Source organism: Eschscholzia californica, unplaced genomic scaffold (assembly GCF_041429995.1).
Source record: "Eschscholzia californica isolate CP2 unplaced genomic scaffold, dmEscCali1.0.p SCAF_2, whole genome shotgun sequence".
Lineage (NCBI taxonomy): Eukaryota > Viridiplantae > Streptophyta > Magnoliopsida > Ranunculales > Papaveraceae > Eschscholzia > Eschscholzia californica.
In genome coordinates this window covers 33,719,689-33,731,401 of record NW_028238309.1, presented here as the reverse complement: position 1 = coordinate 33,731,401, position 11,713 = coordinate 33,719,689, and the positions used below count along the sequence as shown (strand labels likewise).

Sequence of the window (11,713 nt, the reverse complement as noted above, 5' to 3'; positions counted from 1 at the left end):
GAAGTCTCCCTTATCATCGTGAATAATGCAACCGATACCTGCCGGGTCTGTGTATTTGCTGAAGGATGCATCGACATTTATTTTGAGGAAGGATTTTGGTGGTGGCCGCCATATCGGAGGGTAGGCCTCTCGTTTAGGAATATGATCGTCCTGGACATTAGTAATATAACATTGAATCTCCCTTATCACTTGCTTGGGCATACTGTCAGTTTTTCCAAAACATTTATCACATCTTGCTTTCCAGATAAACCACATAATTTTGGCGAGGAGCGCCATGGTATGATCGTCCAGGGAAGGCCAAGACTTAATCCACTCCAGCACTGATGCTAGGCCTTCAGTTCTAACGTTGAAATGGAACCACACTGATCTCGCAAAGTTGCAGTGAAGAAGAACATGTGCCAACGTTTCCCGTTCCTCGCAGAACGTACATTGATAATTGTTACCGATGTATTTACCGATTTTGTCTTTAACTGGAAGACTAGTAGTGCAGCACTTCCAAAGAAAGAGTTTAATTCTTGGAATCGTTCTAATGTTCCAGATAAAAGACCAATCGATAGTATCATCTTCTCGATTGCCTGTACTCAGAAACTGGTACATGGATTTAATAGTGAAATTACCTGAGTTAGTCAGCATCCAAACCATAGTATCCTCCGCCGACTGGTGAAGATTAATACTAAGGATAGCCCTGCAAGTGTCCTCATTAAAGTAAAGCTGAAGCAAAGTCTCGTTCCATGAGTTGTTTGAAATCAAGTGGTCCACCGTGTGGAAGGGACAGTTATTTAAGTTAGGTATAGGAGGTTTATGATTAGGAATCCAGAAGTCATCCCAAATACTAACTTTATTGCCTTTGTTGACATCCCAAAAGATGAGATTGGAGGTTTTACTGAGAGGTTCCGCCAGCGATTTCTAAACCCAAGAGTGGTTTTGTTTAGGAGAAGAGGGTTTGGCAGATTTAGGGAAATATTTGGCTTGAAGAAGGCGGGCCCAAGGCGCGTTGGGAAATTTGAGGAGTCGCCACCCCAGTTTACATAGGAAAGCTTCGTTGTCAAGAAGAGGATTCCGAAGGCCGAGGCCTCCTAGTTTGCGAGGACGACAAATGGCTGCCCAATTGATAGTGTGAATGGATTTCTTTTTTCCCCACCAGAACGACCGTTGAATGGTCTCTATGCTATTTAGTACTATTTACTTCAACAATCTTTAATACTTTATTTCTTTTCATAATAATAATAATAATAATATATTTTTATTTTCTACACCTCCTTATTAATTACCTTCTTCTCAATTATACCCACAGATCATATTCTCTCACTCTCTTTCTCTCTCTTCCCTTTTTCTTCTTTCTCTCTCTATATATACATATATATGTAGTAAAACTAAAAACAAGCATAAAGATTATTAGCCTTCACAGTCAATATCAAAGATCGGATCTTCTTAACAGGTATATATATGTAACCTTCATTTTCTTTCTTTCTTTTTCTGTCTCTTCTTCTTTTTAATTCTTTTCTTCCTATGATGATCATCATCATCATCATCACTTTATCTTCATAATTACAGCTTCTGCCATTGTTGATTGTTGTTGTTGTTGTTGTTGTTATGTCCTTCCCTAATCCCACCCTCCTATAAGTACTTCTCTCTCTCTCTCTTGATCCCTAGTTTCCATCTCTATATTTTTCATTTCATTTGAGATTCAAGATTAAAAAAAAAAAAATTCTACACTTTTTTCAGTGTAAGAAACTATTGTCACTTCATGTAAGCAGGGCTAGGGTTTGTTTATTCTTCTTTTTGCATTTCATACTCTAATGATCTATGCATATGTAACCCTAATATATACATATATGGATACAAAATGATGAATTTTCCTTGACTGCTATTAGCTAATCATCTCCTTGTCTTTTTTTTTTTCCTTGTTGTGCAAAAGGACTAGTTGAATTTGAAACCTAATATTTGGGGTCTAATAAATATTCAATGGCATCCTCATCAAACTCACCATGTGCTGCCTGCAAGTTTCTTCGTCGTAAATGCCAGCCTGAATGCGTTTTCACCCCGTATTTCCCTCCTGATCAGCCCCAAAAATTCGCAGACGTTCATAAGGTTTTCGGTGCAAGCAATGTCACTAAAAATTACATGAACTCCAACCTCATCAAAGAGAAGACGCCGTTAATTCCCTTGCTTACGAAGCCGATATGCGTCTCCGTGATCCTGTTTATTGTTGTGTTGGTGTTATATCTGTCCTACAACATCAGCTTCGCCAACTACAGATGGATCTCACTTGTGCTAAATCTGAACTCTCTAAGTACCAAAACGTCGGACTAAGAGCATCTCCAATGGGACACTCAATCTCTAACACTTTGAGTGCCACACATGACTTTTTGGAGTTTTTGTTAAAAAACCATCTCCAATGGAACACTTTGTTAGACACTCTAACATGAGGTGGACACATTTATTATAGAGTGTTTAGAGAGAGAAACTCTAAAATGAGAGTGCCTACTTAAGACTCTCTAAGTGTTGCTTTTTAATTCTAACCAATAAAAATTTTTGCTTTTCAACTACTTTTTATTCTATTGGATTGAAGAGGGACATGTGTATTAAAGTATAGAGACTTTAGAGATCTCCATTGGAGACCAATAAAACTTAGAGTGTCTCTATATTGACATTTAGGAAAGAGAATCTCTATTGACACTTGACAACTAGGACTTTTAGAGTGTTTGATAGAGTGTCCCATTGGAGATGCTCTAACCGGAGATGGACTCTTTGCAGCTGCCGCTCCTCAGATGGGTATTGGACTATTAACTGGAAGAGATCACCATATCCATCATCATCATCATCAGTTCTTTTCTAGGGATCCACAACAAGCACTTAGGAGCTTTGATGCTAATGGTGGTTATGATGCTACTGGTCTTGTTGCTGCCATGAATGTCAACTCTACTATTAGTCCTTTAGCTCAGTTTCAGCAGCCAAGAACCGCCGGCGGTGATGATCGTATGGGTCCTTCTTAGGGTTACTTCTCATTTGAGTGATCTACTCATAACCCAGATCTCTTTCAGGTATACATACATCTTTTGTCAACATTTATCATTATATTATATCATTTTGATTGCTTATATCTTTCGTTTAAGAAAAAAAATATATTAATATGATTATGTTATTATACTGGTAAAATAATTGTGCTAGGGTTTCATCTTCTTCTTCTTCTTCTTCTTCTTCTTCTTCTTCTTGTTCTTCTAAAATTAATAATTAAATCACACTAGTACCTAGAATCATATTTATCTTTCAACAACAAAAAAAAATCATATATATATATATATATATATATATATATATATATATATATATATATATGTGACCCAATTTAGATCTTATTATTATTTCTTTATAAAAATGTTTTTTTAATAGGAAAACAGATCCATATTTTATATATGATTGTTCTTCCATAAAATAGAATAAAGCTAGGGCAAATTTTGTAGAAATTTTATTCCTTAACCTAATGAAGATGTTTGAAGGTTATTTTTGGTGAGTCTTGTATCAATATCAAAATATGCTTAGTGAAAATTATCCTATTTTTGGGATATAGTACCACTGAATAATTAGGTCAGAGTTTTAGAACTATATACTAACTTTTAACCTATACTAGTTTATATCAATACATATTTGAATTTCAATTGGAGCTTTCCAAGTTCTAAGTAAAATGGTGGTGATAAAAATGCAGTCTGGCGGTCTAGATTCGGTTGTGTGATGGGGGAGTGACCTAGTTCTGATTGTTCTGAAATAGAGAGATAGATATATAGGTAGGTATCTAGGTATATATATATATATATATATGTAGAGAGAGAAAGAGAGAACATTATTAATATGAAAGTATGAAGTGAAGAAATATGAGCAATTAAGGTGAAAAGAAGGATGATGAAAGTCAAAACAACACCAATTTCATTAATCATAATCATCTAAACAGAAACCTGTCTGACTTTTCTTGATTGACTAACTAACTTACCCTATACATATTGGGAGGTCACATCTTTGACCCATAAAACGTCCATCATTGTCATCACTCATCATCATTATGTAGTAAATCTCAAACATCACTTCCCACTTTGATTTGACTACCTTATACTTCCTCAAATCTTGTGTACGCTACTAACTTAATGCCTTTCTTCTTAATGTAATATGCTCATTTCATTTAAGAACAAAGGAAAAGTTTATTTTTATTGAAGTGATAGTTTGCAAGTATAATTGGACTCTAATACTAACAAAATTATACATATTGTTTGTCAGATTACTGTTCGAAAGGAGGAAGGATAACTAAAGGCAGATCGGGAGCGTGTTTCTCTATCTTTCTAATCTTTCTTAGTTTCTTTTGCATTTTGGGTAAAAACCCCGTTGCAGAATAGAGGTTATTCTTATCATACAAATTTAATGGGGTCGTTTATGTCTATCATTTATATTACTTATTTCCTCCTCATCAAGTTGAACCTCTTATATATGCATTACAGTGAACAATTGTAGTAATCCAAAGTTAATTACTCCCTCCATGAGCATGGATAAATATAAACTTCTTTTCAATTTATAAGTCATTTCACTCTTATGACACAAGTTTGTTTTCTTATTCTTTTATTGTGTTAATTTTCATTTGTTCCCTTTAGAGAGCTTGCTCCTCTAACTATTAAATTTGTCAAGTTAAAAATAAAAAAATATAAATTTTGGTTTTATGTATTTTTATAGTTGTACCAATTGAATTTTAGCGCGAAAAGAGTGAATAAAAGAAACATAAGAGTGGGAGAAAGAGAGAGAACTCTATGTAGCTCATAAGGGTCAATTCAGAAGATCTTACTTACATGAAGTTAATCGAAATTGCGTGTGGGGCGTTCAAATTGTCGGATGGAGAAATTATGGTAGATGTCGGTACTTTTGTTCAGAGTAAGGGGTTTATAGTGTGCTTTCTAACGACTCTGATGCGAAAACAGTGTCGATGCCATATTAAAAGTAATGACTTTTTGAGTCCATGTCAAAACATAAAAAATAGATCTTAGTAAAGTTTTAGAAATATTTAATAAAAAATACTCCCTCCGTCCCATATTCAATGACCTAATTTCTATTTTGAGTTGTCCCATTTTAGTGTCTCGTTTCTAAAAATAAAGAAATGAACTTTTCACTCTTTCCAACAATGCCCATTACTATAAATTTAATGACAACTTTATTTAAAAGTAGATTCAACTTTTTCATTGTAAATTACAAAAGCTAATGAGATTACAATTGGAAAAACCATGTTATTTTTTACAATCAAACTCCAATTAATGATGTTCCCTTAAAAACTTATGTTTTCAAAATAGGTCATTCTTTTTGGGACTGAGGGAGTACATCTTAGTAAAAAATAGATCTTAACTTAAAGGTAGACAAATTACGATGGACAAAGAAAATAAAATATTTTGGAACGAGCAGCCGAGACAAATAGGCAAAAAATAGGGAAGAGATTTAAACAAATGGAATAAGCAAAAGAACAATGACATTTTCTCTACTTTTGTATATGAGAACCAACCTAAATGAATATAGAAACAAAGTTGACATTAGTCGGGAGGTTTAAATTCCTCAACAAATAAAGAAATTAACTGAAAGGATTTGAAACTAAGACCTCTTATGCGTCATCTAAACCAGAAATCACCAAGCTACCATTTTTTTAATGTTAAATTAAATAATATATGTACATAAAAATATATTCATAATTTGTTTTTGTTACTGGTACTATTAAAGAAAAATAAGGAGCAGGGGGGAACGACTGCCCCCCCCCCCCCCTCAATTCACGTACCACGGGCGAATCAGGAAAAGATACAGGGACAAATACAAACACGAGAATAGATACAGACATTGAAAAACTTATGAAAAGGGCAAAGCGAAGAATCGTGGCCATTCAGAACACATACAGATATGAAAATAATAAATGAAAGGAGCCAAATGAGAAACGGAGAATTAGGGGCAAATATGAACAAATATAGACATGGGACCATCTTACGGAAGGGACATTTGACAACAGAAACTGATATGGGAACAATAGATGAAGGGGACCAAATAGAAAACGAATACATTCATGGAGAGTTGTACTTAGAGATATGACGGATGTTCCCTGATATTGCGATTGGCACCTAAATGTCAGTTAATACTGAAGAAGAGAAAAATGAAGAAAGGATTATCGACCCAGGGGTGATGTTGATCCTGAAGACAATTTTCATAGTGCTAGTTCCTTGGATGATGAAATAGAATCTGACTCAAATGGATATGACCCAAGATTTAAAGAGTTTTGGAATTTAGTTGATGAGACTGATAATGTGTACAGAGATAAAGAAGCATAAGCAGAACGTGAACCAGATCAACCTCTCGGAGTTGGAATGATGTGGCTAACTCATGAAGAAGTAAAAACATTCACCCTATCTTATGTCATCTCAATGCATTAACAAGTTAAGAATGAAATTATTTTGACATGTAAATAGATAGGTAAATGTGATGGCAAATAAACTAGCCAAAACTCACTAGGAAAACATATCCTACTCGTGTTGGTGCCTATGAAAACTCATGAAATTGAGAGAATTTAGTAACTGAAAACTTTTATCGAATGGAAGTTTCTTCCTTAAAAGCATAAAGAAAACGCGATGCTATTGCATAAGACGACTTTTAGTTGTTTCAAAAGCAACAATTTTGTCTCTCCAATGTAATGTAAAGCGCCATCCCCATCGATTCTAATAACCGAACATGAAACCCGCTTAAAGTTTCACCCCCTTAAACGTTGTTTGCATTACAAAGTCAACACATTCCTCAAATGATGTTTTAGTTTTCCCTAATACCTACAATATAATGTCATTACCATCACCAAATGTAAACATTTGTATCATCATTTTTGTTTTAGAAAAAATGATCGGAAACATAGTATAAATAGAGATCTAATATATTACATAAGCTATAGATAAAAAAAAACATTAATTAACTTTTATTTGAAGAAGAAATTGAAGAGAAAATAACTCTGTTTTTTAGAAGGAAAATACTCATCCTAACTAGGAGAGTATTCAGGTGTTTAGGGCGACGACGAATTGTTCTGACCATTTCCGGGGGGCAATTAGGGGAATAACATAAAGGTCTGATTTACAAACGAAGGGAGGTAAAAAATAGAAAATTTTGTAAAAGAGACCTACTTCAAAATTTCCTTCTATAAAATTGGACCCTAAATCCAGGGACGGATCCATGGGGGTGCGAGGGGGTGCGGCCGCACCCCATGGATCCTCCCGAAAAATAATAACAGTGGTAGTAAATATATTTTTTTTATATAGGTATATATAAATTTATATATTTATCTAATGATGTATGATATTGACACAAAGAAGCACTTGGCATGGTGGTTAGGTTATGAGTTAGATTTTGGCTATGAGTGTGAGGTCGTGGGATCTAATCCCTCCATAAGCAATTTAAGTATTTTTTTCTAATAGATATATTTGTATATTATTATTAGCATTTTTAAGTATTTTATGTTTGAATTCATTCGATCCGAGTATCTTTATTGATATTCAACTTCAAGAACCAAAAACTCGTTTCAAGAGTACCGAGTTGTTATGTTGTATTACATGTTTGAGTCTATCTAGAAGATTTTCCATTTTCGACAAAATTAAGTTGATGCGTCTTGTTCAATTTTATCCGTCAGCTTTCATTAGTCTTGACACTTTGCCACTTAGTTCTCAGCTTGATAATTACATTTACGGTACGAAGAAGAATGATGATTTTCTAAATTTGGATGAGATTGGAGTTTTTGCTAGAATATTGGTGGAAACTAAGAGAAATAAAATATATCATTTAGTTTATTTGCTTATCACTTTAGCACTAATTTTGCCGGCTGCGCCTGCCTTTAGTGAAAGAGTTTTTTTGAAGCTAGTTAAAATGCGTTTAAGAAACAAGATGAGTGATTCTTGGTTGAATAAAAGTTTAGTAGTCTTTATTGAAAATGAATTTTTAGTAAAATTGGGAATGAGTCCATTATCAGAACATTTCAAAACATGAGCTCTCGTAGAGGTTAATGTGTTTGTAATTGTTGATGTATTAATATAATTAATGAATACAAGTATTTTGTTTGCAAAAAAAAAATAGTTATATAACTCCGCACCCCCTAAGTAAAAATCCTGGATCCGTCCCTGCCTAAATCTTCTTTGAATTTGTTTTTAGACCCAAAACCCATGGCCCTACCTGAAACTCCCCCACTCACCACGACAAATTAAACCCCCAACAGTTGCTCCTTTGTTTGCTTGTATTTTACCATATAATATCGGTTTGCTTTTTTTTTTTGTCATTTTCTTTTTAGTTTTGAAGAAAAGACAAAAAGGATTTCAAATGAAAGAGAGAGAATGACAAGATTGTAATGATGACGCAGTAGAGCAATGATGGCATATCCTTAAATGCCACCCCCCTTCCATCTCGTCTGTACTACTATTACTACTATCCTCCTTTCCCCTCGCTTCATCTACGTATAATCCATCAATCATCCCTCTTTTACTCTCATTTTCTATCTATTTTGCCCGGGAGATAGGTAAATTTATTGAAAACAAAAACTAATTGCACCTTCTGCGATAACGAGGAAACAATCCTACGTGTTCTCATGCACTGTGACTATGTTCGTACTATTTGGTTCCACTTTAATGTGATAACGGATAATATTAGTAACATATGTGACAGTGGCGAGGCCACATAGGGGCCTATGAGGGTATGGGCCCCCACAGGCCTAATTTTGACATCCCTTTATGATTACACCAACACTTAAGGCCATCTACCATAAGCTTAAACAACCTTCTTGAAACTCAAGCTAGTCCACAAAACAAATGCATGTCTATCCAACTAACCACAAATTTACTTATTATTTTTTGACAACCAGCCTCTTATGTCACTAAGAAGTTACAAGTGTGCCACCAATTTTACGAATCGAGAGCAACATTTATCTTGAATTTTGTCAATTTCAATTATTCTGATCAATAACAAAAAAAAGTAAATAGATATTGAACGATTGTGGGGGAAAATCTTTGCAAGTGATACAGATAATGATCAAAAATAAATAAATGAGAGTAAAATCGAGAGGGATGGATGGAGGTGGGAATTGTCGGATTAAAGATAGAGATAATTGGATTAAAGAAAAAACGAGAGAGGTTCTGAGAGAGAGGGGAGACGAAGAAGACACGTTTGTAGGTTTCCTCATTCTCACTCTTCATCTCTCTATACCTCTCTGCCGCGACCGAGGAAACCCCCTGTCGACGACATTTTTTATTATTACTAGGTTTCCTCCCCGTCCTACGGACGGGGAAGATCCCTCTTGGCTAACGCCTTTGAAGAAGAGAAAAATAAATTTAAATTACAACATAAATTACATTAACTTCCCTTAATTTGTAAATCATATTCCGAAATCGATAGTGGAGAGATAACCGTGTGTTTAAAGAGAAGAGAGGGAAAACCGTATTTATGGAAGAAATATCACTGACAGAAAAGATTTGATAAAAAAAATTGGGAGCTTTAATTTCAATTTTAAGTAAAATAGTTAGGAGAGAAATTAAGAAGATATTGGAGAGTGGGTTAGTTATTTAGATCTCTCCCACACGATTTTCTACTATAAATTGGTAGTTTCTAAGATGTAATCCGTGGGAGAAAAAAATAGGGAGAGAAATACGTGAGTAGTTATTCTAACCAATTTTTGACTGATTTACATAGATACCCTTCTTTTTTAAGTGTATTTACATAAAAAGATTTTATATTATCCGTCGGATGTGTTCCCAACTAAATCTCTAAAATAAAATGGACGGCTAGACTTACCCCTGGATAACCGACTGATCTGTTTTAATATAATATGTTTTAATATAATAGATATTTTTTATATTGTGAGTACAAGTAACATATGTGTACAAAAAAATTCCATGATTTTTCTTATGAGTCCCTTATAAATGAGCGGGTTTGTTTGCATAAATATAACTTTCCGTTTCACTTTTAACCCTGTGTTAGAATATTTTTTTTGACAATAATTTTATTTATTTATTCCATGATAGGTATAGTATTTTTAATCACATCAAAGAACGATTAATTGGCTTAGAGACTAGTTTTATCTAGAATTTCATAAAACATATAGAGAGGACAGTATTTCGGTCTAAATTCAACTTACATCTGGTATTGATATATGAAAAATCTCGGTGTGATTTTTATATGGTTGGAAAGGTCTCTTTGTCTACTTTCTAGCAGTTCAAACGGTTTGTTAATACGAGTTCCGAGTGAAGAGTTACGATAGTTTTCGTACAAGGTGTCAGAACAGTGTCTACTGAACGTCGGTTTATATTAAAATTGAATCTGGCGTAGATATATAACGAATCTAAGTGTGATTTTTATATGGTTGTAAAGGTCTCTTCGTCTACTTTCTAGCAGTTCAAACGGTTTGTTAATACGAGTCCCGAGTGAAGAGTTACGATAGTTTTCGTACAAGGTGTCAGAACAGTGTCTACTGCACGTCGGTTTATATTAAAATTGAATCTAGTATAGATATATAATGAATCTAAGTGTGATTCTTATATGGTTGGAAAGGTCTGTTTGTCTACTTTTTAGTAGTTCATTGACCCGATTTTCGAGTGAGAAGTTATGATTGTTTTCGTACAAGGTGTCAGAACAGTCTCCCATGGACGAATTTGTTGAGATAATTCACATGGTTTCTGTTCTTTAGGGAATGTATCTCCTAGGTAGATACCTTCTAGTGGTGAGTCTATGTTTGTTAATTATTATTTTTATTTGCTTGTTTGAGATTGCGATCCACGTGAGGATCTACAATGAGCATCATCCCTTCTGACTTGTCATGTGTTGTTGACTTGAATTGTTTGGTGAGCTTTTTTGTAATTCTTGATAAGAGTCAATGTTTGTTGTGTATTGGTCTGAGATATCTGAACGAGAGTTTGATGATTGTGTCTTTCGACATAATGTGTTTGTCGACGTACATGTCAAGTTTGTGGCTATAAAGGTTTACCTTAGTTAAAGACATAATATTTTCTATCTGCTGAAAAAAAAAAGGAAAGATCGTTGTATTATCAGGGTTAGTATTAGATTAAAATACGAGAACCAAAAAACCTAATAATTAATCAAAGGACATAAATTATTAGTTTCGAGAGGGATTGGACAAATCTGATATATTATGTTAGTATTCACCGTTAAATTTCAGATAATGTCAATAATGAATATGAATGCAATGCTTCCTTGATTGGGGATTGAGCTTGCCTACCCGAGACTTAGGTTTGAGGAAATCTACTGCAGTTGGGTTTTAACCCAGCTATTTTGTTTTTCAGGTATTGATTGTGCACTCATGGTAGGTGTTGCTCGTGGATCCAGCTTGAAGGTCTCAAATCTTCGATTTCAAGGCGGTTAGCTTGAGATTTGGGATTTGGGGCGCTACAGATATGGAAGAAGACCAGGTAACTTTATTCGCCAAAATTTTATGGTCTATATGGAAAGTAAGATGTGAAAAAACTTTTGCCTCGAAAGAAATCTCCTATGCAGATAATCAACAATATTAAAGGAACGACGACAAGCATAAAGAGAGAGAAAAAAGAAAAACAAGAGCACAAGATGAAGGAATGGATCCCCCCACAAATCCCTTACACCAAAATCAATGTTGATGCTTCTTTCACAACCATAATTGAACCAGCAGACATTGGATGTATTATGTACGATGAAC

General features: G+C 34.4%; 1 pseudogene across 1 annotated transcript; it reads left to right on the top strand.

Annotated features, from left to right (window-relative positions):
- Positions 1–1,199: 1,199 nt before the first annotated feature.
- On the top strand, positions 1,200–4,558 carry LOC147557483 (protein ASYMMETRIC LEAVES 2-like; annotated as a pseudogene). The gene is made up of 4 exons (XR_015234032.1): positions 1,200–1,438; positions 1,919–2,352; positions 2,743–3,044; positions 4,270–4,558. The product of XR_015234032.1 is annotated as a protein ASYMMETRIC LEAVES 2-like (transcript).
- Positions 4,559–11,713: the final 7,155 nt, after the last annotated feature.